Source organism: Cyanistes caeruleus, chromosome 6 (genome assembly GCF_971803275.1).
Source record: "Cyanistes caeruleus chromosome 6, bCyaCae1.hap1.1, whole genome shotgun sequence".
Classification (NCBI taxonomy): domain Eukaryota; kingdom Metazoa; phylum Chordata; class Aves; order Passeriformes; family Paridae; genus Cyanistes; species Cyanistes caeruleus.
In genome coordinates, this window is record NC_141706.1 from 27019486 (window position 1) to 27046466 (window position 26981).

Consider the following 26981-nt stretch of genomic DNA (forward strand, 5'->3'; position numbering starts at 1 on the left):
TTCAGAAGTTATTTTTAAGCACGTTTAACACTCAAGACAACACCACTTCCCCTCCACCCCCTGAGAGATGGAGAAAATGAGATGTCAGCAATCAACACAGTCAACACAGATTCAATGCAGCATCTGACAGCATTTATGTTAATAGCACTTTCTCGTCCCATGGTCCAGAGAAATATGCTGTCAAAGATCCACATGCAACTGGGACATCTCACTGTGGTTGTCTCATCCTCAGATGAGAACCTCCTGACAAAAATTTGAACATACAGTTAAGCTTTCTTGTTTACCAGTGAATTCAATGTTTGAGGAACCTATGGTCCAAACTTAAGTCAGAATAAAGATTAGTTCACTGTAACTTTTTTGAGCCAGTTGGACATATGATGTTCTATTAAAATTTCCAAACAGCTGATCATGAGGCGTTTAAGGAGGCTTGATCCCGTTCCACTTCACTGAGTATTAAACATTATAGCTCTAGCCTCCTCCAAAGGAGTTTGTATTTCATGAAAGATATTTTAAGCCAACTTCAAAAGATGAACAGACAAGGAAAATATTTCTATTTTAAAAGTCTTTAACTTAAACACCATAATTAGACGTCAAAATTATTGCAGTATTATTTCTGCTTACCTTGTACTAAATGGTACCAAATTTTCTAGTCAGGAAGCAAATTTCTGTGGGGTCAAGCAACACACAAATGTCTCCATTATATTAAATATAGGAAGCGTGATGAGTTGGGTTAAGCAATTCCTCTACAATTTGTGACTTTAAATACTACAGTACATTCTTGTTAAGAGAAGGAAAGAGAATGGATGTGAGATCTGGTAATCTTTTTATTTTTTTATTTGTACACTGTTAATTTGGGAGGAGAGAAGCAATATATTCATGAGAAAGTCAGCTGTTAATTTTTATTTCAAAATATACAAGAAATGTTTGAAAAACAAGTATTTTTCAGATTCAGATTACAAATAGCTTTTATTTTGAAAGTATTTTCTATAGGAATTTGCTTACATTCAAGTTCTGAAAAGACAAGAAACAACTGGAAAGCAAAGTGAAAAAAGTCAAGGCTGTTTTAATATTCATTTTCAATTTGTTAAAAGGGCCAAAATCAGGAGTATTGAGTAATTCTGATTTGCAATTCTATTTAGATACTATACGCCAGAAAGTGCAGACCTTTCACTGTCAGAATCTCCTACAAGAACACTGTGTCATGCACTTGAAACACCAAGTAAGTGTTTACACTAACACTTGGAAGTTGTTTTAAAAGTGTACTTCAGGATACCACTACGCCTAAATTATGTCATCCATCTGTACATAAATGGGTGCACTGATGTTTGCTGCCCCTGTAATTGGCAGCTGCTTCACTTTCCAGGTTTAGGGGGCTATTTCCTTCTCACGGATCTCAACAGTACCAGATCATCTTGTTACAGAAGAACTGCAAGAACTGGATGGGATTTTTTATTTTTCCCCCTACTAATATATTACTTTTCTTACTTCAAAAGAATTTTAAACACACAGCCAGGAATTTCTCAACAGGCTCAGCTAGGGACAACTAAAGTATTTCATTTTTCAATCTTGATCTTATTTTTTGATTCTTTTTGAGATAAATTTGTCAGTATTTCAAACTCTGCTATTTAAAAAGAAAATTAATTTTGAAAAAAGACCTTTCAAAGCTTTTAGAAATCTTCACCTTTCCATGCTATATATTATTTCAAGCTGATTGATTAATCAGAACCATTTCTGATGTAAAGAATTTAATTTCAGCAAAACAAAAAAAACAAAGTTTTGGCAAAGTTGCAAAACAAGAGCAATTTTCTGCTTTTAAGAACAATCTTCCTACCTCTAAGAAAATAAACTGTACAATCTACTTGTCCATGTGAAACCAGCAGTACTTTGTTTCTTAGGAAATTTCTATGCACCATATGACATACCAAGATGAACCTATTAGACTCATTCGTATTGCAGATAGCCACAACCAATACTGTTCTAAAGTTTTAAGTGGTTTTGAAACCTAGAATGGATAGGCACAAGATGATGAGGGAGTTTTTAACATTTGAGAGTACTGACACCATGCTTAACAATTGTAGTGCTGCATCTGCAAGATTGCTCCATACCGTCTGCATTTTGAGAAGGTTTCTAAACACTGGGCTTAGAAATTAAAGCATTTCTCAAAGTGTTTATTTAACATGTTCTGTGTCTTCCACATGATGTGGCCACCTAGTACAACAGATGACTGACAATGTCCAGGATGTCTGTGTCTACTGGGCAAACGGCCTGAGACAGCCTGATGGAATATATTCTGTTATTCATCTAGAAAGGATTTATTCTAGTGACTCAAAAAAATAGCCACTTTTGCAATTTCTTGAGACACCAATCCCTATTATTATGCTATTCTGGATGTCATCTCACAGTAAGATTCTAACTAAAAAGAGTAGGATTCACTAGCAGATTCCATGAGGAATCAAACTGCTGGAAGCATGAAGGTTTTGTGTATGTCTGCCTTTCATCTGAGTTTTGCCTTAAAACATAAGAGGGCATGAGGTGGGCTAATGGATTTTCTTTAAGACTTATGTAACTAAATTAGCCCACTTAACTCCATGCAAATTCCCAGTGACTGCTGAAACACTCACTAATGAGTACAAGTATAGGTAATTACATGACAAGTTGCTTGAGTCTAGACTGTCAGCTTCAGCAATCAGTGACAACATGGCCAATGGGAACATTAACCACATTTTACTCTTCCATCCCAAGAGGAAAGATCTTTCAAAAATGCCATGTCTTTTTGCAAATTGATGATTTCCTACACTCCATACAAGCTATGGTAGGTTGTGATTTAGCAAAAGAACATGATAAAGATGCTGTGTGTAGTAGTGTATAATCTCTTTCTCAAGTAAATATTTTATGTGCAATACTAAATACAGTGACAATAAATTTATAAACACACTATATATGGTTCAAACAGGGAGTAGAAGATATGGTAAAGTTATATACATTTGTTCTTTCGTTTTTGCACCTTAGCTTTACTAGGATTTGAAAAGAAAAAGAGGAACAGTTTCCTATACAAGAAGACAAAACCTTGGAAGTTGCTTAAAAATAATAAAGTTATAAGGTTTTAAAAACATTAACACACAGAATAAAAATGCTGTCTTTTACAAGAGGAGAACAAAGCATGAAAATGCTTAAAATATTACCTTACTTCCAGTTGGATTTGCCAGAGTCCATGAGGACTCATTGAGCTCTGAGAGGAAAACAAGCAGAGAGAGAGGGAAGCCTGGAAGTTCCTTTTGGAAGGTTAGTCGAAGATCCTGATGTAAATGGTCAGATACTTACAGAAAGGGTACAGGAGTTTAAAATATACCTTTTTCTAAATGCCTTCATGTTAAACAATTATAGCTTTCCCATGATTAAATTATTTAAATATACACTATCACAGTCATAATTCAAGGGGGAGAATTGTAAAGTGAGGATTCAAATGAGATTTGCTGAATGACCTAAGCTGAAGAACACAACCCCATTCTGCAGTTTCCACCACACACACCAGATAGTATCAGAGCACTGAACTTGAGACTTTAGGGATGTAATGAAAATAACTATTCCAAGACTGCAGGCACTTTATGAACTTAGCAACCCCATGAAAACTAAGTGAAATAATTATGTTTTATTCTACTAATTTGTTACGTGGCTGCTGAACCCATGAATGAAATGAAGGAAAAAAAAAGGAAAAGGTCTCAAAACTATAACTCATTCCCTTAAAATATTATTTTAGTTTCCTGTTGCATAAACTGCCCTTTGTTTTGGGTTTGGACTATTCTGGTGGTTTTCAGCAGCCAACAGGAGAGCTCGTGTAAGATAATAAAAAAAGGAACCAAGTACATTTGTGTTTATTTGCCTGAGCTAAATTAAAGCAGTTTAATTTCTGTTGTTTTTTTTCTCCCCCTCAACTCGGTATATTTATAAGGCAACAAAGAAATGGTCTCTGACAGTTTACCCTGCTTTTTTAGGGGGATGACTAAGATACAAAAGGCCACTGTCTCACTAGAGCACTCAGATTTCATTAGTGAAAAGGACAGGCATGTACAAAGAGCTGCCCTTACATAAACTTCAGCCATTTGAAACTATGGCTTATGCTGGGAACAGAAACTTTTCAAATGCAGAAACCAGATTACAAGAGTACCAGCAGTGATCTGAGTCCATGTGGAGAGTGTTTACTGTTTACATTTCAGTTTCTCTGCACTAGAGGCACAAGACAGATGCAGGGAAAAACAGCAGCTATGCCATCCCACATGTCTTTGCAATCAGCCTTATCATTGATTTACTTGCATTTTCCTTGTAAACTTCTTCAGAAATAATTTATCCATTTTGTAAGCATGCCTTCAAGTGTAACATGTACAACCTGAATATCAAAGAGCATTTGAATTCTAAAAGCATGGCAAGAACTTTCTACTTACATTATTATTCATATAGATCAGAAACACAAAGACCCTGAATCCAGTGCTGAAATGAGTCAACTTGCTCAAAGCGTTAATGCTGGCATGAACCATAAATATATTATTTAGAGAAGTTCAATGACAGAGAAGTGCATGATGACAGGTGTTTTATACTTTCTTTAGCTGACATATGTTTTATTTCTGAATTGTTGTAATCTCAGTGTCACACTCATCTTTGCTGTTAGGCTCAAGTGAATATTTGGTAAATAAAGCTGGTCAATAAAGATCTTTTTGATAGCAATTCTGAAAGTCTCCAAGTGCATCAGATCACAGTATTTTTCTTCTGATTAAATCAATAAAAGCTAAATCATTTGGATATGAAAGATGATTTGGGGTGTGTAAACCTTATATTGAAAGGTAGCACACAAGATTAGCTATATTAATTTCAACTAAATCAAAAACACAAGCAAGAGAAAAACTAAGATAAATGCTTCAAAAAAACAGTGAACAAGAAATTTGAATGCTAGTTTTTCTTTGGATGAGTAAAAATGTAACAAAGTAAATTTCTGGTTAGGATACTAATGATACCCTGTAAATTCTGGTTTTCTTTCTACAAACAAATAATATTGAAGCTTAAACATAACAACTGAGTACTGCACACAAACAAGTCACTCAAGATAGCCAGTATTTCAGATCTATCTGCTGACAATTTTTATGGAGTTCATCACAGTCATGAATATACATTTAATCTATTATACAACCCCTTTATATTTCAAAAATGAGGCTACCATTAATTTCCATGTGGGGCTTTGGTTTTATCCAAGCTCTGCAGTGCACAGTCCTGTCTTCTAAGACTGAATTACTATGACAAAACAAAATTTTAGTTTGCTTGTTTTGTCCTTGCTTAATAAAATAATAATAATGTGCTCTTACATGATATTTGTTCTTACCAATGAAAGTAACATTCAAAAAACCCACTCACAGGCCCATAAAACTAATTAGATATCAATGACCTGTTATTCCTTATAGTATGATAAAAATTTCTACAGTCTACTAAAAATTAGAGAACAAAGGAAAATTAAATATAGTGTAGTGTACAAACTCATCTATACAGACCTTTTGGGAATTTATTTGCAGATGAAACAGTACCAACATCATGTTCAGGATTGCTCAGCCTCTGTAAACTGAGAACTCATTACTACAAAGTTAGATTTCTAGAAACAGCCTGTCCCACTGAGGTCCTCTAGTCTGTGTAAAATAGAGGAACTCACTATTTTCATGAGAGCAGAAGGAGCTCCCAATGCTTAAGGAAAAGCCAGGTAATACTTTCCATGGAAATGCAGCCTATTTTTGTATGGAGGGACTGTTGGATTCCCAGTAAAGAACTGAGATTAATTAAAAAAAAAAAAAAAAAAAGCAAGAAAAAAAAACCAAAACAAAAATTCCAGAATTGCCTAAATATTTCACTATCTTTTGATATTACTACACTCCAGTGTGTGCTATCTAGCTACCTTCAGCAAATGCTCTCTCATTTTCAAATTGTTTTCTGTCAAAGTATTAAGTGTGGGAAGGACTTTAGAGATCTCTGGTCAAATACCCTTGTGTTTGACTCTATCTATATATGCAGATAAAAAAATACACATAAACAAATACATGAAGGTTTACACACACGTGTATATATATATACACACACATATATATACATATATTTACATGCATATATATATATATATAGGTTTCAACAGTTTAACAGTTTCTATTTGTGTACCTCAAGAAAATATTAGTTGTTATTTGGTTGTAGGGAGAAAGTTCCAACTATCCTTTGCTCTTAAGACAACCCCGAGAAAGCTGAGGAAACAACCACACCAACTTTTTTCAGGAAAATCCCAGCAAAGCTGTGCAATTGTCCATTAGCTGCTGACCACATACCTCTGAAATATTTTCTTAGCTTCTCATTCTCTTTTAAAAGACACTGCATTTGAAATCCATATCTCTCCATCCTGATTCAAAACAACTCTGCAGCCAATAAAGTTATTTTAGCTTCAATACTTCTGCAGTGGAAATATGATACCTATTCTTATAACTGAATAACAGCTATTCAGGTTACTTGCTCATGGAATATTTGAATGGCAAGGGGACAAATCATTAAACCTCATGAATAGTTTCACCATTTCTTTGATTTCAAGTGCTATCTCTCCTTCTTCTACCTTAGTTTAGGTTTCTCAGAACCTTGACAGATACTTTCTTATAGATTGAGGTTTTGACGAAACTATGCAAGAGAGGAATTTTTGGCATTAAAACCATCAGAGCCCCATGTCTTACCTATATGGATATAGGTTATCTCTTTGTCATAAGTAAAGCTAAACTCATACACTGTAGCAGGTCCACCTTATAAAACCACTAAAATGGTCCCCTGACAATATTAATTTTAGTGCAAGTGTACTCGCAAACACATAGAGCTTCTTCTGCAGCCTTGGAGATGTCTTCCACCCACAGTTTTGTCAGTATCCAGTATCACATCATCCATCATAGATAAATAAAGCTACTAAGACAACTAAAGAAAAAGGCACCAGGAGCATGGTTGGAGGCTGTACATTTACTAGCTCAAGCTTTTTGGTTGCTCACTGAACTCATATACCTTTCATGGTTGATTTCCTTGGACAGCTACCTATGGAAATTAAAAGAAAATGCAGGGGAAAAAAATGGGTTTTGTAGGAGATGAAGAGACAAAACACCTACTGCATCTCTAGCCAGTTAATACACTTCAACAGCTTGAAGGTTTACCCTCTTCTTCCTTTACCTGCATTTCAATTTACACAGTTCCATTCTCAATAATACATCATTATCTACTAAGCAAACTTTCTGATACTCATACACTTTTTAAATGGTCTATGCACCATCTAAGGTGCATTTTTTCATTTTCAGAGCTGAATCAAATATATTGTTTGGCTATATTGTTCTATTTTATATTTCTGCAGTACTTTTTTGAGTATGGTATGATACAGTGTCTAAAAGACAGATCATTGCTTCTATTATGATAATGGATCTATATTTTGCCTTAATTGTACTGATTCTGATGGAGTCCTGAGTGTTCTTGGTTGAGGAGAAGTCAGACTGTTGAGGCCTAATTGAATAAAAATGATACCTGAAAAAAGGCTTCAGTAGTGTCAGTCACTGCATTATTACCTTCATTTGCTCTAGCTGGGTTAGATTTAGATGGCCTCAAAATTGAAGTTTTAAACTATGTATAAACTTAAATGCAGTTAAAGTCCTGATATGGAATGAATTTACACCACAAATGACAGATTAATTTTAAAACACAAATTTTTTGGGTTTTTGTTTTGTTTTGCTTTTATGTTTTTGTTTTTATTTTTAAAGCATGGAGAATAGAAAGCACATAAATTAGATTATTTCTTCACGTGGAAAACCACAGACCTGTGGCAGTGAGATACACCATTACCCGGTTACTTGACAAGGGCACTAATCACTCAGTACACATTTTCTGTCAGTAAAGGATGTAACCCATTCTTCCTGCTTATTACACTTCATCTAGTAATCAAAAATTCACAGACTGTAGCAGCCACTCTTTTGCTAATTAGACTCAGGCCCTGTTGATGGGAGATGACGTTACCCTCTCCACAATTAATTTCATGCTACAGCATGATGAAGTCAAAGAAAGTTATTTTCTGAACTTCCTGCCCCACAGCCCTAGGTTTCATCTGGAAAAAGCTCTGTCTGAGCTACATGGATTACTGGTATAGTCAATTCAAGTGCTGACCACCTTAATTTTTTTAATCCAACTGGAATAAGAAAGCTTAGGCAACAGTACAGAACGGTACCTCAGACATGAAATCATCAGAAACCCTTATTTAATGGTGGTTATCTTACAGTGATTTCACATTTACAGCTAGCAGCGTTAATGCCATTCCCTGAAGAGAAAAGAGACATGGCTCAAAGCCATGGGATGTAAGCTTTTCCCCCCATCTTTTTTTTTTTTTTTTTAATTTTTTTTTCCTTTTCACTTTAGATGTACAACAGGTGCTTTTAGGAAAACCACTACTCTAACCTAATCATGCTCACTGAGATAAAATACTAAGAGGCAGCTCTGGGGGGAGAATGACAAAACACATTTGCATAGTTTGCACTACTGATTTTATTTAACTTAGGAAGAAAGGCCTGTGAGGCTTACTGCATTGTCAAAAACTGTAAATATAAAAGTGCCTCAGTATTTCCTAAAGTGCTAAGTAAAAGGTCCTTTGGATTCAGAGGTTAAGCCAGACTGATGAAATCAGTCTTCACAGCCTCTCGAGGTGATCTTTGGAGGGTAAATATGGTAAACTACATAATCTTGGAAAGAGCTTCAGTTACTTCATTGGAAGAAAATCTCATTCAGTTCTGGACATCCCAATTACAACCACAAAAGAATTGTTTGTAAAATCTAAAATAAATATACACACACAATAATAATAATTTTCAATGAAAAGTCCTAAATGCAAACAAAAAGTACTAGATTACCACCAATACCTGCTTTCAGATCTATAATGTATTACAATGCATTACATGCATGTAACATACATGTGAAATAGTTCATTCAGTCTTTTCTCCTACCGTGGCTGATCCAAGTGTCTCGCTTTAATATGCACTCAAAGAGCTTTCTAGAACAGGCATATGATTTAAACATCAAAGAAGCAATGGAGTAAACAAAACAGCTTCAGAAGGAAGGCCAAAAAACATGCAGGGTGTTTAGCTCATATGGGAAAGGATGGATTACAGTCTCTTTCAATTGTACACACTGCCAGAGTATTCTCACACAATGGCAGAGACCAAAACTGAAGTGAAACAAGAAGTGCCTGCTAGCTCTCTACTAGCTACACGAAACCTCTTCATCTGCAGAGAAAAAAAAGTGTGCAGTTGTCAGGCACATCTAAATCCTGTGTTAAAATATATAATCTGTCTTTGAATATAAGTATTTCAAGAGAAAAAATGCTTGTTTACAAGTTGAAACTTCTTTTAGAGGCATTTCTGCATACAATAAGGTTTTCAGCTAAGCAATGAATAAACTCAGCTTCATAAAATTTCATTCTGCTTCAAATAGATTTCAAAAGCCTAATGAAGACTTGTCCTTTGTTCTGGCAACTCAATTTAAGAGAAATTTTAATGTTACCAAAAACATTTTATTAAGGATCCTTTTCTTAAATCTGCACACTGGAAGGAGTTTTTTGTGCTAACAGAAAATCCATTATTTTTTTTTTGTCATTTGACACTTGAAGAGGTTTCCTTTTGAACATAACAAACAATGAAAAGCTGAAGGTCATTTTTTCTCTTTTTTAAATCTGTAAGAAACAGACATAGATGCATGAACTATAAACCATGAAGATAAGTGGCTCTACAGCTCAGAAACTATAGATGAAAGACCCAAAATGTACTGCATCATTTTACAACTTATGTTCTAATCTCAATATTCTCATTTGTCTTATGATATTTTCTAAGGGAGCATTTCAGTTACTAAAAAAATGTAATAAACAGAGGTGTAATAAACTGAGAAAACTGTGCCCTTGAGCTTTGGAAATTTTTATCCAAAACCATGCAGTCAGCACTTCCAACTAATATGTTATGCAATGTGATGCTTACAGTACCTGTTCTCTGAAATATAACAGAGGTATGACACCAATCTGATGAGCAAAGCAATACTCATGTGATGAACACACATGCATTCACAAGCTGCTTTCAGGTGTATTTATTTATTTAAATTTGTAGCTATGTAATGAAAAAACCAGTATCTACACTACTCAGTCTTCAGTTTCAAAATATTGTGTGATTTCATCATTGACCATTTTACCACTGTCTTATTTAGTTATCGGCTGTACCAAAGAAACTTCAGAAACATTTTAGGACTAATTATTTGAAAGAAGAAAGGAAGGAATAAGAAAAAAATTCCTTCTAAAGGCATTTTATATACTCTTCTACAGTATTTCAACTTCAGGACTCATCATAACCTAGCTTTTGGTGATGGAAAACCTTCAATCCATCTTTCAATTTATCTTTCCAAACTCAGCACTGAACATTACAGAAAATATAACTATTTTAATTGTACCAAGTTAGAAAGGATACTCAGTAGTAATTTTATCCCTAGGAGGATAAATTTTATCTCTTTGCAAAGAAAAAACAAAAAACAAACCAGCAACAAAACAAACAAACACCAAAAACTTAGAATATTAAAACACTACAAAGAGTTTTGAGGTGTGCTTTTCTGACCAAATGGATACAGCAATTGTGTGCCAGCCAGAACAGCCACTGGACAACTGAGAAATTTTAAGATCTTCTCTAATTTAGGAAGGTGTGTATCTTTAACTTATATCTTACCACACACACTGTGCCATGAATATATATCACATACATATTGTCAATCAAAGTCTGTTTTTCTAGAGCAAGATAATTTGTGGTTGACAGTCATTGTGAAGGTTAACAATTATAATAGTCATTAGCAAGAGCAGTGTCCTTGATTTGTTAAGGCTGTCCTAGACTATGTTTTAGAAACCTTGTACCAAGAGCAAAGAGATCTCAATTCAGTCAATGGTTGTATAATGCACTTATAGTAGAAAGGGAGGGCAGACAAGACCTGTCTACAGAATACCCAATATTCTTGAGAATACCCAAGGGCCTTGCCATGAGATCCACTCTGACAAGAGCAAGAAAACCCCTGCAAGTGCTTCCACCAACAAGTGGCTATGCTTTCAAGAGTGCTTCCCCCCAAATCATAATCATTCTACCAGAAGGACAGGTAAACAAAGTTTTAGCATTTCTATTACCCATCAGATTTCCATCTTTGTATCCACGTTTGGATTTGGCACTAGCTAATACAAGTCTTATAAATAGTAATGAGGATGATAGGATTCTTCCCAGTTCTAGATCCAGGAACTACTCCTGCTGACATTCTCCAAACCTGAATAAAACAACTGCCTAGCTGGCTTGGATACACTTGTGGAAGACCAACAATTTGTGGAAATGTTATTTGGTACTGGCTGGTCTCATGCCTGGTGTGGTAAGCCAAATTTTTTTCCACAGTAAAGTGTTCCTTATGGCAATCAGACTCAGCACACAGAAAATCGATTGAACACAGCAGCCAAGAGCATCAGTCATCTGCCTTTAGTCCACACTTGTCCCTTTTTCTAGTTAACTACAATTTGCCTACTGATTGTGACCTGGTGGTCACAAAGAGCACTATATGAAAATGTGGTTCCAAAAGACAGGCCACCATTCATGGATAATTGCAGAGATTACTTACAAGTCAGCTGCCAATTTGCAGCCCAGTTTCCAAAATTGGAATGTCTTTCAAGACCAGTTTTGTTTTCAATCAAATTCTAAGTGTCTTAATACAGCCCCACTTAATTTCTGTGGTTACTCTCAGAACTGAACTTTTCCTTTCTGCTTATGTATTATGTCTGGCATGGTAGAGATGACACCACTCAAATATAAAGAATGGTTTCACAACATTCTAAAGAGAATTTTGAAATATGCTTATATTTTAAACTCTTTTCTCACTCTGCATTTGACCACCATGTCACAAAGCATGATGAGGCAGCTTTTACAGATAGTAATTCTCCTATCATTCCTCATCACAGATCTGAGCACAGGATGATCATCTAGCAAGGGTTAGCTGCTCCCTAAGTGACAAGGAGACAGAAGCCAAATGAGATAAAAAGGTTACCAAGTGCCCTATCAGAGAGGTAGCAGAGATAATGGCCAAGTTCAACCAAGAGTGCAAATCAGCAGAGAGATACATAGCCAGAGGGCAGGACCCAGATCAAACCAGGAAAACAATCTACAGGTCAGAGGCACTTACAGGTAATCAGGGTGAGATATTATCCAGAGGTCAGTCAGCAGGTTCAGAGACACAGGACAGGCTAAGATAGGATGTCAGTCCATGGGTTAGGACCCAGATCAACAGGATCTGTGTCTGGACACACAAATAGCTGAGCCAGCCAGCAACCAACACTGCCAGCATAGCTGAGACAGAAGACTCCAGACTGAGCCAACACAGAGCTCTCTGGTTTATGGACAGAGATGTGGATGGAGGCCACAGCTGAGGCTGGTCTGGGCCATTAGGACACTCAAGGCCCTAACATGGATGATCTTGGCCACCTGCTCATGATTTGGAGATACCCTAACAATCTGTGGTGATTACACAGTTATGTGGACAATGCAAAAGAGATACCCCAAACTTGGCAACCCTCACTGGGAGAACTTACCTGTTAACTTTGCCACTCAAAGAAGAGGAGGGCAATATTCAGTTTAAGCCAAAAGAAGGATTTATTTTTTTTTTTTTTAAGTTTAAAACAAAGCACCTTCAATATATAGTTTTAACTGTGCTCAGATAGCACACAAAATGAGATTAATAGAATTCAGATAAGCATTAGAATTAATAGGCTTAATGAGAACATGTGAAATAGAATAATTTTAGAGAGAGATAAATCCTCAAGCTCCAAGGCATGCTTCAACCAGGAAAAGAGAGAAGCTAAAAAGTTCATTTCATTGTGATTCACTTTTCAGAATAGTCATGATCAGAAATGTGCACTTGAAAAACAAAGAACACAGCCTCTTCAGTTTTTGAAAGGAGCAACTTACATGCAATACAAACTGTTCTCATACTGGAGAGCTTTTAAAGTTTCCCTCTCCTACTTTACGTTCTAATAGTGCAAATATATAAACTCTCCCTTTCAGATGCCTTATTTTGTAGATAGTCCAAGAGTCAGGAACTTCTCTTTGTGGACCTAGCATTCAGTCTGTGTCTAATTTCTCCATTTGTGCAATAGCATTAATAACATCTTTCTACTTCACAGTATAATGAATATTTTAACAATTGCAATAGATGAAGATATTAAAAATTTAGGGCAGATGACAAATAAGAGTTGGATTAGGATTCACCAAAACACACGCAGACCACCAATGACCAACTTTCAACCATTACCTTACTCTCCCCTGTCCACCTAGAAAACAGAAAAATCTCATAATTTTCAGCAAGGGCTTAAGACTGGGGAATCATGAAATATTCAACCTTAGGAAGACACAAGTGCCTGGGAATGACACTAAGCTGAGTGGGAGCATTCATCTGCTGGAGGTAGGAGGATTCTGCAGAGGATGTGGAAAGGCTGGATGGATGGGCTAAGACCAATGGCATGAGGTTCAACAAGATAAAGTGCTGGGTCCTGCACTTCAGGCACAACCACCCCAGGCACTGCTGCAGGCTTGCAGAAGAGTGGCTGAAAAGATGCCCAGCACAAAAGGACCCAGGGGTGCTGAATGTAAGCCAGTGTGTGCCCAGCTGGGCAAGAATGCCAATGGCATCCTGGCTTGTAGCAAGGATATTGTGACCAGAAGGACCAGGCTATACTCAGCACTGGAGATGCTCTACCTAAAATCCTGTGTTCAGTTTCAGGCCCCTCACTACAAAAAAGGTATTGAGGCTCTGGACTGTGTCCAGAGAAGGGCAACTGAGCTGGGAAAGGGTTTGGAGAACAAGTCTCATGAGGAGCAGCTGAGGGAGATGGGGTTATTTAGCCTGGAGAAAAGGAGGCTCAGGGGAGACCTTATCACTCTCTGCAAGTCCCTGAAGGGAGGCTGTAGCCAAATTGGGATTGGTCTTCTTTGTCAGGCAACTAATGACAGGAGAGAGGTCATAGACTCAAGTTGCACCAGGGGAGCAACTTGTTTCCTTGCTGATGTTGGACATCAGCAGGAAATTCTTCACAGAGGGGTTGTTAAGCACTGGAGTGGGCTGCCCAGGGACATGGTGGAGTCACCATCCCTGGAAGTGTTCAAGAACTGAATGGACATTGGCACTTAGTGCTAGTCTAGTTAACAAGGTGGAGATCAGTGGTTAGACTTGTTGATTTTAAAGCTATTTTCCAACCTACAAGATCCATGTGTTTGATGCTGTGAGTGATTAGGCTGCAAAATGCCTTAAGAAATTGGTCTTTATCCTGTACTGACTTCATCAAGATCCTACATAGATAGTCTTTTCGTTCCTTGACTTGTTTCATGATGAAGACTCCTGCAGGAATACACCTCACTATTCCCTGGCACACTCCTCATAAGTTGTTAAAATACATAGTTCTGATGATTAGATTTTGTCTGGCATTAGATTTTATTTACATTTTCATACTTGGAAATTTCATACTTTGGAAAAGGTATGCTTTTCCAAAGCCAGCCTCATAGCTATGAGAAACCAGAAGATTCTTTTTTTGCAATGCATTAGCACAAACCACCCCTTAATGGCCTGACAGCCTCCACTCTAAACTGATAGTCTTATTTGCATAAGGAGGGAAGCAGGAAGTGCATGGAGACAGATGGGTGAATATTAATTAATGCTTATAAGGCTGAGGAAAATAAGCAATTTGAAATGTGTAAGACCCTCTTCCCAAACAACCTTGTCTTATTTACATTATAATATAATACTAGAATGTACTAAATGCATAAGGAGATACAAGCTTTATGTTAAGTATTTCTTGAAAGATAAGGACAGGAAGATGTACAGCTAAGACTATTCCAGCTCAGCTCCTCCAGACACTGTTAGAGGGAAAAAAGTAATTTCTTACATACTAGAAATATCTTATAATCAGAAAACTATGTTATTTAAACTAGCAGTTAGGTAGGGATCCCAACCAAAACTCACCAAATAATAGAATTGTAATGATATTACTGAAAATCAGATCAGGTAGCTCATGAGGTATCATAGACAGAGCTATTAATAATAAAGGCTAGGATGTCAATATAAAGACTTATTGCCCGTGGTTTACATCTATTCTATTTTTCTGGCAAACAGTTACCACTACTGAGAAGCTCTTTCTCACTGTCAAATTAAGCACAGCACAGCAGCTGTGATGCTGAATGTGTGCCATACGTTAGAGCAGAGCAGAGCTGACCAGGTACAACCAAGCATCACATCCACTTCAGCTCTGAAAACGGGGGTGTGTGTCCCCTGCACATAACCAGCACGTTATTGAATATATCCTGTAAAGGATGTGGCTGCACTTCCCCTACAAAGTCAGTCCATATGCCCAAAGACTACACTAATTATGTCCATAAAGGGCATCTACTGTGCTAGTGTATGCACTAGATATTGGCACACTAATGTTTTGCTGATATTACTGTATTCTTGTACAATTTTTTTGATAAGCCTTCATTAAATACCTATTCATCATACTTCAGTATGAAAAGGGCAGCTTTTGCATGATTTGAAGATGATGGCTGTATAATAAGTTAGATGAAAGAACAGCCTTGAAGTGAGAATAAATTTTTCACAATTTTCAGGCTTCATTTCTTTTTTAGGCAGGAAGAACAGGATCTAAAATTGCATAACTGTATGAAAAAGCTATATCACTGATATACAATAGGATGTTATTTTATTCACACCCAATAGCAACTCAATGGACCTGTTCACATGTAGATGAGTAAAGTCTAAAGTCCTATAAATTTTACTGTGAATTAATTCACAAAGTGCCTGCAATGACTCTGAAAAGTTGATAAATTGGAATTGTCCCTTTCAAGTCAGCATATTCTATGATTCTGTGATTAAGTCCACATAATTTCCACCACACAGGCCGGCCATTGCTACTAAAAAGGTAAAATCAAGCCTTAAGAAAAGAGATGGGTAAAAAAAAAAAAAAAAAGAAAAAAGAAAAAAAAATGTAATAAGAGGGAAAAAGTAGGAAAAAAAAAAAAAGAAAAAGCAAAAAAAGGATGAAAAAAGAGCAAGATGGAGAAGAAGAAGGAGAATAAAAGGTTCTGTAGTATTTTAGTTAGGTAGATCCTTAACTTCAGAGAAATTGAGAGTTTTCTATTGAATAGGCAGCAACCATTTTAAAAACTGGAATTCTATCTGTATGTCATGTTTACTGCTCTTGACAAAAAAGAATTATATACAATTTTTTTCAAAATACATTATTTCTTTCCTTTTAATTATGATCATCAGTTTTTCATTGTGTTAAAATAGTATCTCCCCTTAAAAAGAATAAAGAACTGTTTTTGTCTGGCAAGAATGTATAGAAATATAAAAATTATATATTTGTGTGTATGCATGTTTGCATGCCTGGTATAAGCAAATAATCTCTAGGCTTATATTCAAGGTTCAATTATAAATAAATCAAGAAAAATATTTAGACATGAAGAATAGTAGATTACCTGAAAATTCATTAAAGTCTTCATCAAAGTAGAAAACCCCCTCTTTAGTCAATGTTTCCCTGAAAATGGAGCCTTCTGGTATTATTTTCATAGTTTTAGTTACTTTCCCATGAAAGTCTTATAAACATAAGTTGTTTATCACATTCCTTCTAAGAGAGTCCCTTCTTTTGTTGGATGTTTCTCATGACCAGTGTGCTTGGGAGGTTGGTAACTTAATTATCCAATCCCTGCTCATTGTTGAGAATCTATAAATACTGGAGTCAGAGAATAAAAGGTGTTTTTTTGTTCTGACATTGAGAGTTTTCATGGGAATCATTTCCTGTCCTTTAGTGACAAGTCAAGAACCAGATGAGGTAGATCTCCTAGACACCCACTTGGCTTCCCATTCTGCACAACACTCTGTCCCCCACACTGCTGGGAAAACACAAGAGAACTGGTTACCCAGGACTGTGCACCAAGGAAACACCAGCCCTGAGACATGGCACAAAAATGTTTGGCTGTCATCTCTTAAAAGTTCTTTGACCTGAAGGTGATTCCGTGACACTCTTTCAATTTCAATCCACAGAGGTTCCCAAGAGAAAATGGTAAGGAAATGGTAGCAGAAAGGATGGTAAAACAACAAATGCCATCAAGTTTTAATACCTAGATTTTCCTAGATTCCAGATCCATGGGTGCTGGCTGGCTCACAGTGTAACATTTCAAATAGAAATATTTGTTTAAGGAAAGACATAGATTTTGTGAAGATTTTTCTAGCACTGAGCGTCTTTAAGCTTTAAAACACATAGAGCTTTTACTTGACCAAAAGAAATATGGGCATTTCTTCTCTTGGATTCCCTAGAGCAATTTATCTATCTACAGTATTATGCTAGTCATTCTACTTCATTCACAGGGTGAGAAGCCTTTTCAAAATTTGTAGTCTTAATTTTTAGCTGTATTTAATCCTTCTTTAAGTAAACCTCCTTCCCTCTATTTTTTTTCTTTTTTCATTTTTTTCCCTCTGGGCTACCTCAGAAAACTTTTTTTATTGGACTTTGAGAGCCATACATCAACAACTCATCTCTTTGTTTTTTGTTTGCAAGGCTCTTCTACTCCCTTAAAACAGTAATTCTTTGAAACTAGTCTGAATGAAAAGAGTTGACATACAGCCAAGATATTTTTCTTCTTAGACAACATTCTCCCAAACTCTGGATCATGTAACCTATTTAATGTCTTCTGAATACAAGACATAAGGAGCAAAAATATGACAAAAGAATAATAGAGGATTGACATATAATCCCAGCAATAATTCACAGACAGTTCATAGATTGATTCCCAAGTCTATACCTCAATATAGAAAAAGGATGATGCAGACAAAAAACATTAGTACTTTTGCTTTATACGGAGAAAAACCCAACACAACAAGACAATTTCAGACTGTTGAAAGCTGCTGTACTTATTGTACCTGCCAAGACTTATTTAGACTATATCCAATTTTAAGACCCTCAGAAGATAACAGCTAAGCTATATACCCTCCCTAGTGTAGCTGGTTAGTGTTAAAATGGAATCAAATACCAATAACCCCAGAAGTACTAACAGTCAGGTTTTTATGTGAACTGTTTCTGATAATAAAGAAAAGATAGAGATTTTACATAGTGGGCAGAAGAACTAGAGAGAAGAGTGGAGGTGGAAAAGCAAAAGCATTAGAGGTAGGAATAAATTCAAAATTGTAATGTAGTCAGTGAAGCACAAATGCAGCTCACCTAATATCAGGAAGATTGTCAGGCATTTATCTGTCTCAAATGTTACAAATACAAGGAAAAATATGGTTTTGATTTGCCTCAGAAGACACTGCAGTCAAATGGATCCCCTAGAAGCTGCAGCACCTGTTAGCATAAATCACAAGCTGCCCAGTAAAATTAGGATTTTAAATTAAGCTGGAACAGTTCAGAAAAGAACAGTCTAGTCAGCTCTAAGCTGTTTTAATCTGCACTGCTAGCATGAGGGAAGAAGAGGGAGGAGGAATAAAAAAGATTTATCCAAACCACACAGAGTAGAGCTGCTTTGTCCTCTGTATTTCTTGATAATAAACTTAGAAAATCTTGTTTAACAGTACTGTTATACCCTTCATAACAATTGAATGTGGGTGCCTATTTTAAGCCTTCATTCAGATTTCTCCCTGTATGATTTTCCCGCCAGACACTGGAGAATTTGGGCTCATCAGATGATAAAATAGCTTGAAATGAGAACCACTGGATCATGTTTCAATATTTATCACAAGTGCTGGAAAATCACACATGTGAACTTATAGAAGTGAACTCGAGTCAGAATTTGAGTGTGCAGAATTACACTATAGCCGTGGATAGTTTAGTAGTTTGATATCTCTCAGGTGCATCTGTTAAACAAACACAAGTAAAAAAAAAAAAAAGAGCATGCACTGCTAACAGGGTTTTGAACACAAGCTTATTAACATATAGAAAATACGAGAAGGTCCTGAGCTGAAAGCTGTCATGAGAAAACAAAAGATTATTTTCTATAAAATTCCCCAATATATGCTGAGTCTGCAGACTCCAGTGTTGGCATTACTTGCATATGATTTCTAAAACAGGTTGCACCATTTGCTTTCTCCTCCAAGAAAGAGCAGTCATCCTGAAAAGAGCAGAAAATTTGAGCCTGTAAGCATCCCACTTTGTTCCCGTCCAGAGCTGAGTGCATATTTAAAGGTAAAATAATAAATGTTGTACACAACAGCCTTTAGGTACCCTCAAGAAGCAAAAGTTTGTATGTAAATATAAAGGATTATTTTGTTTGTTTGAAGTAACTGGTCCTATTTAGAGAATGACATGAGAAAAATGGAAAGGCTTTGGATCATGAGAGTTCTAATTCTAGCTTCTGCTCTTACAGTCTTTTATGATTGAATCACCACTGCTTGATGAAGCATTTACTCCTAAATGACACTGTTGAAGACACTAATGAAGTAGGAGACCTAGTGAGTTAAATTAACATTTTTAACTTTCAAAAGTTATCATCATTAATACTAATTATGACACAGGAAGTATAATAACTAACACAAAACTATCTAGAAGGACACAAAATTTCATGGTTGTTCATTTGAATGACAGCAAGGCAAAGAAACATTGGGAAAATATCTTTGTCTATGCCAAATCAATTTGCATAATAGCAAATTTTAGTCACTCATCTATTCTAAAATCAGCCCTCTCATCTTGCTGAACCTGATTGAGAGGGTTGGTCTGGAGAAAGCTCTTATTTATGTAAAATTATTAAATTGAAAGGTTTTTAAAACCTCTTTTCACACACACACACAAAAATTAAGTTTGATGATAAAAATAAACACAGGGTTATATTAAAATCCAAAATTATTATGAACACCTGATTTAATTCCCATACAGATTCTTATTCATAATTAACTTTCATTCTCCTAGTGGCCACTTGTTTATCTAATGTATTAAATAGAATTTTATCTCCTTTTTTTCCCAACACTTGTTTTTACATGTCTTCTGTGTTGTACCCCATCCAAAATACCTCTAAAGAATAAAAACACCATGAATTTTCCAAAGAAAATTTGACAGAAGTTAATGTCTTTGCGTTCTAAGTTCAACCCAGAAAATTTTCATTTCAAAACCTTGAATAAAAATATTCATCCGTAATAAATAACTGAAATAAGCATTTATTTGTCCAGCTACTGTAACACCTTATCCCATTTAATAGATGATACCACAAAAATACAAACACCTGGGAAGTCATGCCTGTTAGTAACTTAAGACCACAGTAGATCAGAATGGGAGGACAGGTTCCTACACTCATACTTGCATATATGATTTTTACATTTCTATTCATTCACACAAGTGGTATGTGTTAAATACATAGGACAGGACTGTTGCCATCAATATAAAAATTTTGCATCCCTGGAAAATTAAAATAATCTGATATTTGAAGTTAGAGATTATAGTGAGTCAATCAAACACTATTTTCATACAGAGATATCTTTGCTATATTTCAAAATGTTCTCTCATTATAATTTGAAGATAGAAACTACGGATGGAATATATCATTTGATTGATTCTAAATTTTGAAGATGATCCAATGTAGAGTTCACACTAAAACTAAAAAACTATTTTACGTATACAAGATTCTAGACTAGTTCTACATAATTAATGTCAATCATAAAAATGAGAAAATTTAGAAACTATCAATGTATTCAATTTGTTGTGTGATTATAAAGGGTTTTTTTATTAACCTACTCTTCTCTGAAGTTTAGGTGTCACTTGGAGTACTCTGCTTATTCTATTCTACAGTTCTAATTATTAGATACTTTTAACATGTGGGAGACTTGCATTCACCCCCATGACTGTGACACTACGGAAAACCAATAAATAGTCCAAGATTTTCAATATATGAGATTTCACAAGACACAGTATGACTGCCACAAACCAAATCCTTATCCTGACTAGACCACATTTTCTGCAGCCTTATGTCCCTGAAGTAATGAAAAGCAAGGAAAAGCACACACAAGGCAAAAAAACCTGCTATAAAACAGATGCTACCACACTGTCCCCAATCCTGCCCTGCCCCATGCACTGATATTATCCATTTACACTTCAGTACCTAAGCATCCACTGCTCCTGACACCCTTTACCAACCTAGAGTAATCTCAATTTTTGCATTAAACGGGATGGAGATAAATATTCTCTGCCTTTTAAGAGAACAATGAAATTATAAATTAATGGTAAAATCCAAAAGCATTGCAGCCAAAATGATCATTGTCCATGCCCAAAGCCTTCCACTCTCTCTACATCTACTGAGCTTGACAAATTGCTTTCTCTGCCTAAGTAGCCCAAAGATTTCATTTTGGTTGGAACATTCAGTTAACATTCAAGTCCTTTATTCATCTCCCCATCCCCTCCTGATTACAAGATTCCCATTTTTAATTTCAAGACTACTCATTTGCGTGAGCACTCTACTTAAATGTCAGGTTCATGACCCCTTCAGGATACAGAAATTCTATCAAAACTCCAGCACATCTTCCAGTTGTGGTACAGAGAAAAGATCTCATACACAGCTTTTACTCCAGACCATTTTCACTCCTTACATTACCCCCTATGAGAGCTTCTTGGGGACAGTTTGAAGTCAAAATAACAGCTGCCTATAAGATTACAAAACCCTAAGTACTCACATTCCTTTTAAGCAGAAAGAATTCCCAGGGAGAAGGGAAATTCAGTTCTGATACACACAATATTGAAAACCAAAGATATCTAGACTATGCAATTATCGAAGCACAAGTCTTTGCACATACAGCTTCTGTTACTCCTTGTATATGTAAATCATAAATAAGGGCTCCACAAGGTGTAGTGTCCAAAAGAGGTCCATGTAGATGGTGAGGGCCTAGAGGGGAAGTCATATGGGGAATGGCTGGGGTCACTTGGTCTGTTCAGCCTGGAGGAGTCTGACAGAAGACCTCATGACAGTCTACGGTTTCTTTGTGAGAGGAAAAGGAGGGAGACACTCATCTCTATCTGGTGACTGGTTCTGGTAGGGGAACAGCACACAGCTGAGTCATGGGAGGTTTAAGTTGGATATCAGGGAAAGGTTTTTCACCCAGAGGGTGGTTGGGCACTGGAACAGGCTCCCCAGGGAAGTCATGGTAGCATCAAATCTATCAGAACTTAGAAAGATTTGAGCAACACACTCAGGCACATGATGCAGTTCTTGATGTTGTCCCTTGTAGGGCCAGGAGTTAGACATGATGATCCTTGTAGGTCACTTCCAACTCAGGATATTATTCTATGATTCCAAGCACAATTGTTATATGCTTTGTCTACTGGCATGAGTTGGTCCTGAGAACACCCATGAAGAGACACAGATGTTCTGAAAGTGAAATAGCTTCTCTGAGCTTTACAGTTTTACATCTTTCTTTGTGGTTCTTGAAAGAAAATTTCTCACATATCAGAGTTCTTTCTTTCAAGCTGGCCCTTTACATGGGCTCATACAACTGCCATTTTACTTTGTACAGACAAAAGGGAGAGAACTTATTTTGTCTTCATCCAATTACTTTTTTCCCAGTGAAGAATTAATACTATAGAAAATTCCTCCAGCAGCTTGTAAGTCCACATATACTAAAAAAATCAATCCTACACTTGAAAAAAAAGGCATTTTTATCAGAATTATTTCTCAGTGATTTCTGTAATTCTTTGCAAAGGTTGTTTGGCCATCCATGTGTAACACAGCAAGAGATTGAGTTCCACTACTATAATGAGCCACAGAAAAAGAACAGAAGACATCAAAGACAAATGTAATATCATATCCTATGATAAATGATAGCAAGGAATTCCTTTCATGAAGCTTCCAGATCACCCTAGAAAATGGAACTATACATCCCTGGGAATGAGGAGGAAAAAAAAATCCTCAAAATACCATAAAAAATTTAAAAAAGAACAGAACAAAAAAAGACAGCTATACTAACATAGTAACCTGATAGCCATATTAACTTGAACAGATAAGATTAAATTTCATTCTATTCCTAAATATAGAGAATAACTTAAACCTAAATTTACAACTACAAAACCTAAGTATACACAATGAAACAGGAGACTTTAACTCCAGTGTAATTTGCTACCATATTATCTTCCATTGAGTTTTAGTTCTAGCAATTTAAAAACTGGATTCTGCAACTGCAGAAGAGAAAGGAGAAAAAAAGAAAACTTCTTGACCTCAATAAATGACCAGGAAAGCTTTGAAGTTTAAAATTAAAATAAATAAAAGTGCAAATCAGAGGCTGCAAGACTACTTTCAAAATTCTTCAGATAAAACAGAACATCAGATATCAATATGTTCCTACTTATGGCAGGAATTTTTGGATGTATTTACATAACCTTTATTTCAAACTTTACCTTAAAACCATTTTGTTTCTCTTATTCTACTTTCCTTAAAAATCATTTTAGAACCTCACTTCATGACTTATTGCAGATGTTCTTCAGTTCATGATTGGTTAATAATAATTTATGCAGTTTTAATATTATCTTTTAACATAGCTATTCTCCCTCTCCAATATGTTTAGAGAAAACCGTCTCTCAACTTCAGCTGGACTGCACTACACAGACCATGTTGTCTCATGTTCTCTAAACTGCCCTATTGCTCTCCCTACTCTGAACATACTCTAAATCACATTATTTCTTCTTAATATAAGTATCTGTCACACCACATATTGCCTATTAAAAAATATGGTACCGCTATTCCTCTAAGGCTGCAAATAATTTCCCATGAATGCCTTTTAGAACCTGCTTTGTCATTTCCCTGCTACTTAACAGTGTCAGCAGATAATCATCCTCTGACCAATATGTTCAGATTCCTTCCTTCTCCCACCACCTCCAACTGCTAAATCCCAAGATTATACCTAAATTCCTAGTAGAGGTGTCCTCATGCCAGACTTTATTATTGGATTTCAATCTAGTGCAATTATTCAGAACAAGATCTCTCCCTGGTTTTCACTGATGAATGATACCATCAATCTGCACCTAATTACAGCTCTTACACTTTTGAGTCACTTGTCTAAGAAATAATTTATCATATTAAAAAAATATGTAGTCATACTTTTACCTCCACTTCTGAATCAAAAAAAAATGCAAGCTTTATGTTTATTACCATTATTTATCTGCTTTACTAAAAAATCAGTATTCTTCCTTACTAGAAAAATTTGCACATCCATATATATGTATTTACCTATACTTATATATGTTTTGAAATGGCCAGCACATCAACATATACAGACCTTACAATCTGAAGGTGAAACACTGTATCTGTTTAACACCTTCTTATAAAACTTTTTAAAAGTGCCTCCAAATGATATTTTGAAATTGAAATTACTGGAGAGGAAGAATGCTTTCTAGCATTAAAATGCATTAGAAATTTAAACAATGAAAAAAATGCATAAAGTATTTTTAAGCAGTATAAAATATTATTTTCACCTTACTCTGTTTGTAATCAATGTCTTTTTTGTTCATTTAAGTATCTGGGGAATTATTAGGAAGTCATCGAAATGTTCTGTATCATTCACCAAATATCAGATCAGCCTCAAGCTAGAAAAATCAATAAACATTTTCATAACATTTCCAATAGAAATTCATGCAAACAGTATATGAAAAGTGCTGAAACAAAAATAAAATGCCAAAAGCAGCAGTTCCTTTCTAAAGTGTTATTGGGATTAATGACCTTTTTTCTGTGAAAAAAATCCTTTCAAAAGCAATCAGCTCTACAGACTATTTAACAGAAATACATTTCGAATGACTGAGAACTAATCAATCAGTCTGAGTGCACAGAAAAATGACATGCTATATGATTTTGACACAGATGACATCGCTTTGTGAGCAAAAACATTCAATGGGCTTAGTCCAGCCGATGAGATTGGGAGACTGCCTGCTTTTCTATCTGTGGCACACATCCAAAGCAGGACTATATTCCCATGACATTTACTGAGGAGCCACTCTAAGTTCTTTATTCAGAAGTACACAGGCATGAAAACTAAATTTCCAGAACTGTTATATGCATGATCTGAAAAACCTATGGTTATTTTGTACCAGATTTCCTGTGTGCTTCACATCCTCTCCTAATAAATCAGGTTCATAATAGATAATTTATTATTACTCTGGAGAGTCTTACCAAATAGGGTATGATGTTTGAATCAAAGTGGGGTGCTGAACATGTGCCAAGGAAGGCAGCAAAAGAGCTACTCCATCATTTCAGTACTTCAGCCTTCTATTATGATTGCATTGGCACCTTTCCTAATGTGTAAGTGAATTTAATCTGCAGCAGTGCTATACGGAAGGTGTGCTGTATGAACCTTGAATTTTAATGTAAAACATTCTGGATAATTTTCCACACACTATATGGAAATTAGTGAAGTTCACACACTTGGCTGCCTCTAAATCTGAAAATGCCACAGATCTGCACGAAGAGTTGAGCAATTCTGAAAATTAATGACTGTCACATATGGCCATAAGATATTCCTAGTGAGTTAGTGACTTCAGGTTAGTGGCTTCAGCTGTAGGAGATGTTTAACTCTGCTGCAAATCTGCAGTTTTTCTTTTCAAAGTTACCTAACACCCAATGCTCAAGAGAATAATTACAGCATAATGCAAGATTATTCCACCTTCCCTTAATCCACTGTTTTTCAACAAAATGACCAATGGAATATTAAGTCTTGAGGCCACTGGTTTAACTCTTACTTTCCTCTGTATGACCTGTTTCAGCTTTGCCCTCTCTTCTTATGGAGACTAGAAGAGCCTTCGAGGGTAAAGGAAAACTAGCACTTCAAAAGTTGTAGTACAATTATTTGGTTGTAATCACTCTCATTTTACAATCTCCATAATTTTCTTTCTATCCCTCTGCCCCGCATCACATTCCTCATATCCTCTGCTAGACTGTCTCATTCCTGCATATTATAGTTATGTTATCATCTATGTTACAAGATGCATGGTAGCCCTATGAATAGAAAATATTAAATACTTTAGATAACACTTAAAATGCATAGAGGAGGACCAAGCTTTCTATCCCAGCACCCTAATTCACATCATCCTAAAATTAATAAGAGTTATTAACAGGTAAGTTGGTGTAATAACAAATCAACAGAAAACCACATGAAACTAAATCTTCTGTAAATAAATGGTTTCACTTCACACCAGATCACTAACTTCACTGTTGCTCTAGTCTCCAGCTGCCCCATCAGCACAGCCCCTCTGCCCACAGCACACAGCTGAGTTATGCACGTTCCTCTCAAGCTGCCACACGAGCTGTTTGGCAATACAGTTCACCTGCACAGTTTGCAGTGGACTGCAGCACATAGGAGCCCTCTCTTGGCTGGAGGCTCAGTGGGTAGCTCAGACTGCTCTTATACCTCCAGAAATGGAAGATCAGGGGAGTGACTTATCAGTCTTAGCTCCCAAGGCAAGGCTTTCACCAGCAACTCTCCAAAACAGAGCTACATACAGAGCAGAGGTACATCCCTCCTGTAATTCTTTTCATCCTAATGAAATTCAGTCCTGAGAGATGACTCAAGATAGAAGATAGTGGGTGTGATGCTTGAGCTACCTTATGACCTGTAAAGATCCAGCCTGATGGGTCAGTTGTATCATTTCACAAGCACATCTTTAAATATTTCATCGCAAAGGAAGAAAAAACATTAAAAATGGAAAGATTTTTGCTGTTTGGGTTGGTTTCTTTTTTTTTTTGTTTTTCCTTCTACATGGAACAACCAGCATTTGAACAAAAGAAAGCAGTACTGAAATATGTGTATATGTCTGTACATAAAGAAAGCAAATCATAGGTTATCAGCTTGGATATGCCACGCTTCATCTGATCATTGCTAGATGTGAGCAATGAAAACAGAGTTAATGT

The 26981-nt window shown here is 36.0% G+C and overlaps 1 protein-coding gene across 8 annotated transcripts in view; it reads right to left on the reverse strand.

The window, feature by feature from the left end:
* The window catches only part of LRRC4C (leucine rich repeat containing 4C), a 587704-nt gene that overhangs the window by 164417 nt on the left and 396306 nt on the right, over positions 1-26981 (reverse strand). For 2 of the 8 annotated variants that reach the window (XM_023927984.2, XM_023927982.2), the window contains exon 1: positions 12262-12514. The exons of the other annotated variants lie outside the window; for them this stretch is intronic. The gene's annotated coding sequence lies outside the window, so the exon portion shown is untranslated. Of the gene's footprint in view, positions 1-12261; positions 12515-26981 lie in introns of those variants that run through there. 8 annotated transcript variants of the gene reach the window in all.